The sequence below is a fragment of the Wyeomyia smithii genome, chromosome 1, assembly GCF_029784165.1.
Source record: "Wyeomyia smithii strain HCP4-BCI-WySm-NY-G18 chromosome 1, ASM2978416v1, whole genome shotgun sequence".
Lineage (NCBI taxonomy): Eukaryota > Metazoa > Arthropoda > Insecta > Diptera > Culicidae > Wyeomyia > Wyeomyia smithii.
Window position 1 is genome coordinate 143251834 of NC_073694.1, and position 6660 is coordinate 143258493.

Sequence of the window (6660 nt, forward strand, 5' to 3'; positions counted from 1 at the left end):
ACCGAAACACTTTTTCACTGACACTGACAGATACCTTGACAATCTTCGTTAACTGATAAACTGATTTTGTTGTCTTGCTTTCATCGCATGAAATATAATGAGGTGTTCACTTCCATGCAAAAAGCGGGAAGGGAGAACTCTGAAAGGATTGTAAAAAATAACGTTTTTGGATGCTTTTTTTCACTTTCACTCAAGAGTGTCAACAAATATCAACCCTGGCGTAGAGTCTCCAGAGACTCAAATGAAGTTTTGCTGTAAGCGAACATAGAAGTGACGAGCCGGGTGAGCAGTTACTCTATGGCCTTTTGACTCCCTTTCGAGCTCGCTAGGGGCATCAAAATCCACAAAAATGGTCAAAAAGCTATAATCTTTCATACTTTTCCAGTTTGAGGTCTAGGACAGCGGTTCTCAACCTAGGGTACGCGCAAGGAAAATGGCGGACAAATCAATTTTTCGTTATAATACTTCATTTGTTGATCCAACTTGCTTTTAAAACATGACTACAGTAATTAAACAAACCATAGTTCAATTTAAAACCTACACTAGACCACCACAACATGATCTACCACTACTCTCTTTCACTCTGCGGGAACGTTTCAAGCCAGGGAGTTCAATTGATTTGGAAAATATCGCCAAGGGGTACGCGGACAAAAAAAGGTTGAGAACCGCTGGTCTATGGCAAAACCTGTGTTGACCAGTGTAATTTACCCATATAAAAATGTTTTTCTAATCCGTATAGACTTAGAAATTACTAAACCGATCGATGTGAAAACTTATTTTTGGGTTTTTGGGCCGGGAAAGGTGAATAAGATAATTCGAAACTCCTCCCCCTTCTGTAAAGGAGGGTTCCCATACAAATAAAACACAAATTTCTGCATAACTCAGGCACCAATCGAGCAAATGGAACCAAATTTGACATGTGGTCCTCTGGAAGGAAGAAGTCCCATACAAATGAAACACAAATTTCTGCACAACTTGAGATCTAATCAAGCAAATAGAGTAAAACAACCTGTAGTGGAACCCTTTCGTATAGTAGACCAATCTAGTTTAACTTAATTGATTCGAAAATTGATTCTGGAAAACTTTCATCAACAAACATCTTATCCAGCCAATCTACATCACAAACATTTATAAAACAGATTGATGCTACAATATGAGTATTCGGATATCCGAGGCCGGATATCCGCAAATTTTTTTCCGGGTAGTCCCAGCACTAATTCATACAAGATAACCTATCGTATTATTAGCGTCTATAATTTAAAAAAGTATTGAAAAGAAGTCGGTTTTAATATTTCAGAATTTTCCTTTGCGATCACTCTCGAATGCAACATTGCATTTAATATAAAAAACAGCCCTATTCAACAAAATAGTTAACGTTAAACATGGGGTCATGGCACACTACCACTTCTGATATTTTTGTAATAACTGCTAAAATTTTCTCGAAACAATTGTTAGCATTTGACAATGCAGAAATACCAGTTGAGATGATCGTTCGATTGATTTCGTTCCCAGCTATTCCAGCTGGTCTCGAGGTAAGATACTGGCCTAACAAGCCAGTCGTCGTAGGTTCGAGTCCCGGCTCGGGAGGCACTGTTAGTATCAGTAGGATCGCAACTGTCTGTACACTAAAACAGTTGGGTGCGAAGTCTTTGTATATAAACAGAAGGTCGAGTTCCGAATCGGAATGTAGCGCCAAGGCTTTGCTTTGCATTGGAAAACTAATGTATTACAAGCAATGATACTTTAACCCATTATGGCCCAGGAGTTCGATTCATCTAACAATACTTTAGAATTTTTACGCATAATTAAATATTAACATATTCTAGTAACTTATAAATAAAACTAAACCCAACACAAACGGGGAAGATTTTGTTTCTTTTAAGAAACAGTTTTTTTTACTTATTGTGTCTTATGCCCGCGCATTATACACAATGACTCAATCTACCAAACATTGTTTTTTTTTTCACAATGTTTTTGGAGTTCTACGTCATCACTGTTAACAAAAAAAAAGCCCTTTAAACCCGAAACTCATTGTCAATGAGTAATAACCAAAAAGTAACAAGATATTTGACGGCGACACGTTTGTATGTGTTTCTGTAGGAGAACATACCACCAAGAACCGCAATGCATGTGTTAGCAAGACTTCACTCGCTGCATTTGTATTGATGCAACGATCAGGTTCATTTTTGTCTTCTTTATTCACACGTAATCAGAATCTTACCCGTCAACCTCAAATGTCTAAACAGAAACGCCACTGTTTGGTTCAATGAGATATATACAAGTGTAGAAGAAGAAGACATTTGTCTGTATTAGTAGCTAAAAAAAGGTAAACAGAAGCACGAGTTTGGATTGTGCGTAGATTTTGGCCAACGAGCAAATCCCGAAAAGATAACATCAACAAAACATTAAAAAAACCTTAAAAATTGCTGTAATTGTACATAGTTATACCATAATTTAACTATGTTTTTCATTGTAGATACATCAATTTTACATTGAATATCATTGTCCAGAACAATGAAAAACATCGTTTTTGCTATTTTTACAATGAAAAAGAGGGGTCGTTATGTATCTTAACAGCTTTGTTTCAGGCATTTTTCCCAAACATTTAGAAGTCACCGACAATGTTTTTCATGGTAAAATTATTGTCGGTGGTAGATTCAACAACAAAAAACGTTGTTAAAACATGGTAATGACAATAATCGTTTACAATGGTTACGTATAGTTCATGAAAAACACGGTATTTTTACTGCATAAGCTTGTAAACGATTGTTGTCATTACCATGTTTTAACAACGTTTCTTGTTGTTGAATCTACCACCGACAATAATTTTACCATGAAAAACATTGTCAGTGACTTCTAAATGTATGGGAAAAATGCCTGAAAAAATGCTGTTAAGATACATAACGTGTATACGTGTGACCAGTGTTGTCTGAGTTGCGAATGTTGTTCTAGATGGGCACGAGTTTTGTATCTTCAGACAAGTCCAAATGAGTTTCCATAAAGCGTCATCGCTAAACATCGTGTGTGTTTTAGATAGCTTGCAAGAAAGCAAATGTTTTTCTCCAAAGCAGTTTACAGATCGTTATGTGATTTCAAGACGCATTTGAAAGATGAATTAGAGATAGAAGAAACTAGTAAGACCGAGGACATACTGGCGCGGTTTGCGTTGCGATGACGGTTCGCCTTGCCGTGGGTTAATGTACAGCCCTAAGAACATTAAACTGCGGCAGGGCGAGTCGCCTTCGCAGCGCAGGCCACACCAGTATGTTCAGGGCCTAAGGCGTCGTACACAAATTACGTAACGCTAAAAACCTACATTTCAGACCCCCTTCCCCTCTGTAACGGTAAGTAACGTTCGATATGACTCCCCTCCCCCCCCCCCCCCCGAAAATTACGTAACGCTGAACAACCTGACCCCCCTCCAAATTTGCAATTTTGTTCAAACATCACAGTTACGTAACGGACTCAACTAATGGTTTTACCAAACAGTGCAAAAATATCTTTCATTCAATATCATCTCAGATATTGCGGTCAATTTCGTTTCGCATTACAATCGTCTCATTTCCTCTCTCGTGTAGAATTCTCGCTCATCTGTTCGTCGCACTACTTCATGACGAAAATCGCATCTTTCTCCTCTTCAAAAATCATTTGATCAGCAATCTCCGTATGATTCTGACTTTTTGAACAAAAAGTAAGAAACGTTTGAGTTGGAAAGAAATGTGTCGTTTCATAGAACGATATGGGCGGGTGTTGCAAAATGAACAATGATGAGTTAAAAAAATCGATGCGAGAAACTTCGTGCGTCATTTTCGCGGGACATAGTTTTCGTCTTAATCTTTTGATCTGTGTTTGTGTGTTTACTATCATCGAATGAGGCATTCGGATTCGAAGAAATAAAAATGTAAAACATATTAATGTTTCCCTCTAGCTGGGAAAGGTGAGTACAAGACTTCTATGATTCTTCGCATCGATTTTTCAGAAATTTTGGTTTTCTTGTCCAGCTTCCTGGCGGAACGTACCGAGCTACGAGGAATCTTCACTTCCCGGGTTCTGCAGTTTAGGACAATCCTGTAGAGATTTTTGGATAAAATAAACTGGAACTAAATGACATCTTACATGTCATACTTTCGTTTACGTTTACAAAATTGCAATAAAATACTTCCGGTATTCTGATGCAGCACTGGATAGTAAACGTAGTCGAACACGCTGTTATTAAATATAAGTCATTTGTTACACAAATTAACCCAATATTATAGTTTAAACATTTTCGCATCTTTTTTTTTCTCTCCTTGTTTGTTTCGTTTGTAAATATACGTTTAATCGCTCGCCTGAATTTGTCTTCTTTCGGAAATAACGAAAGCCGTGAATAATCTTGTGATTTTGACTACTTTTTCGGTGGAATATGAAAATGTTCCACTGGGGGTAAAGCCGCCCACTATACATTAGGTAAAACCGCCACCTATACAACTGTTTGTTGTTTTACTTCAAGACCCAAATGCCTTGACACTACAAGGGGAATATTGACTGGATCAGTAAAGCAATTTCAAGCCACATGAGACAACCATGTTAATCGACCATTTTCGATTTGGTTGAAGCTTTTCTAATAATATTTTTTTACAAGACTAATTTTTGAAAAAAAATAAACTTGTGTAAAAATGGTATTAATGAACAAAAATAATTCTAGAACCAGGCCGGTTTGTTTGATCGGTATGACGTCTTCGGCAGAGTTAAAAATAGTGGTTTTGTCCTTCCGAAAAATGTATACACTGTGGTGCTAAATTACGGGAGTCACTTCACGGTGAAATATTCACTTTCACGCTCACTTCACTTTTTGAGACCTATTTCCGATTCCACCTCAAGTGAGGTGACAAAATTCACCTCCGTGAAGTGAGATTAACAGTGAAGTGAAACAGAGAATAGGACAAGTGAAATGAGCGAGTTTCCCAGCTCAAGAATTTCAAGTCCCGGAAAGTCGATTGAGCTGAAATTTTGTATGAGGACATTTTTTGACAAGAGGAAACTTTTGAGCCCTACCACTAAACGGAATTCGAAGGTAAATTTTTCCCTTACGTTCTACCGGCCGCAGCTCAAAAATTTGCAAGCCTCAGAAAGTCGATTTTTTTCAAGGAAAAAAGTAAGATTAGCCTTGTTACTGGAAAGTAAATCCCATATATATTATCACTAGATTACGAATCAATCGATTTTTAAACTTCCCTATCTTCGTAAAATCATTTCACCGTTCGAAATGGTCGTGAAATAATTCCACGAGTAACGTCGCTTTTTCCGTTTCCATTTCACTCATATGACACTCATAATAACCCAGATTTCACGGCAGATGTCACCTTGCAACGTTTTTCTCACTTACGTGAGTCCCGTAATAGGACTTCATTCACTTCACTCTGATTTCACCGTGAAGTGAGTCCCGTAATAAGCACCTGTAAAACATTTTCAAGGGAAAGATAAAAAAAAGAAATAAAAATAAAATTATTTAAATTTGTTTCAAAATAATCATGTTCTTGCCTGCAAAATCTACAAAAGGTTAGCTAAACTTTGATGGTTGTTGGATCATGGAGTAATAAAAAATTTATTAGATGAAATTTTGTAAAAAACCTAAATTAATCCACCTAGCGGTCAGACCCAGCCTTTCTCATTCAATCTTATTATTTGTGAAAATAGATTTACATGAACGCTTCAATCCAATAAATGTATATTCACTCTTTAGGTTCTAAAACATGGATGTTGTAATCTATACATATAAAAATGCAGTCCGGTCTGTCTGTCTGATCCATATAGGCTCAAAAACTACCGAACGGATCGACGTGAAAATTTGTATGTAGGGGTTTTCAATGCCGATAAAGTTTCCTATGCTAGTTTGAGACCCCTCCCACTCCTGGAAGGGAGGGGTCCCATACAAATGAAACATAAATTTCAGCACAACTCAAGAACAAACCAAGCAAATGAAACCGAATTTGGCATATGGATGTTTTAAGGGGTAACAAATATGTCCATTATAGTTGGACGCCCCTCCTTTTTCTGGAAGTGGAAATGTAACACAAATTTCTGCACATCTCGAGAGCTAACCAACTAAATGGAACCATATTTGGCAGGTGAATGTTTTTAGTGGTAATAAATTTGTTCCATAATCGACCTCAGGCAACATTTTGGATTGTAAGATGGCGACTTCCGGTTTTAGGGAAACAGCCAAAAATGGCCTATTTCCACCCAATATAATAATATCCGGATCTAAAATGATACACAGGTGCTAAAATCGATCGAAATTGTCTTCAAATGCCATCATGAAATCCAAAATGGAGTCAAAATCATGAAATCCAAACTTCCGGTTTCTGAAAAACAGCGGCAAACAACCAAATACCACCCAATATGGGTATTTCCGGAACCGTAATGATGCACTGGAGCCACAAATCGACTTCAGATATCATTTTGAATTGTAAGATGGCAACTTCCGGTTTCTGGAAAACGGCCTGAAATGGACGATTCCCATTAAAGATGGACAGAAGCTAAAAATTGATCACAGACACAATCTTGAATTTTAAGATGGTGACTTCCGGTGTCTGGCAAACAGCCGGAAATGACCAAATACCATTTAATATGGATGTTTTCGGAACCAGAACTACGCCCAGATGACAGAAATTGATTTCA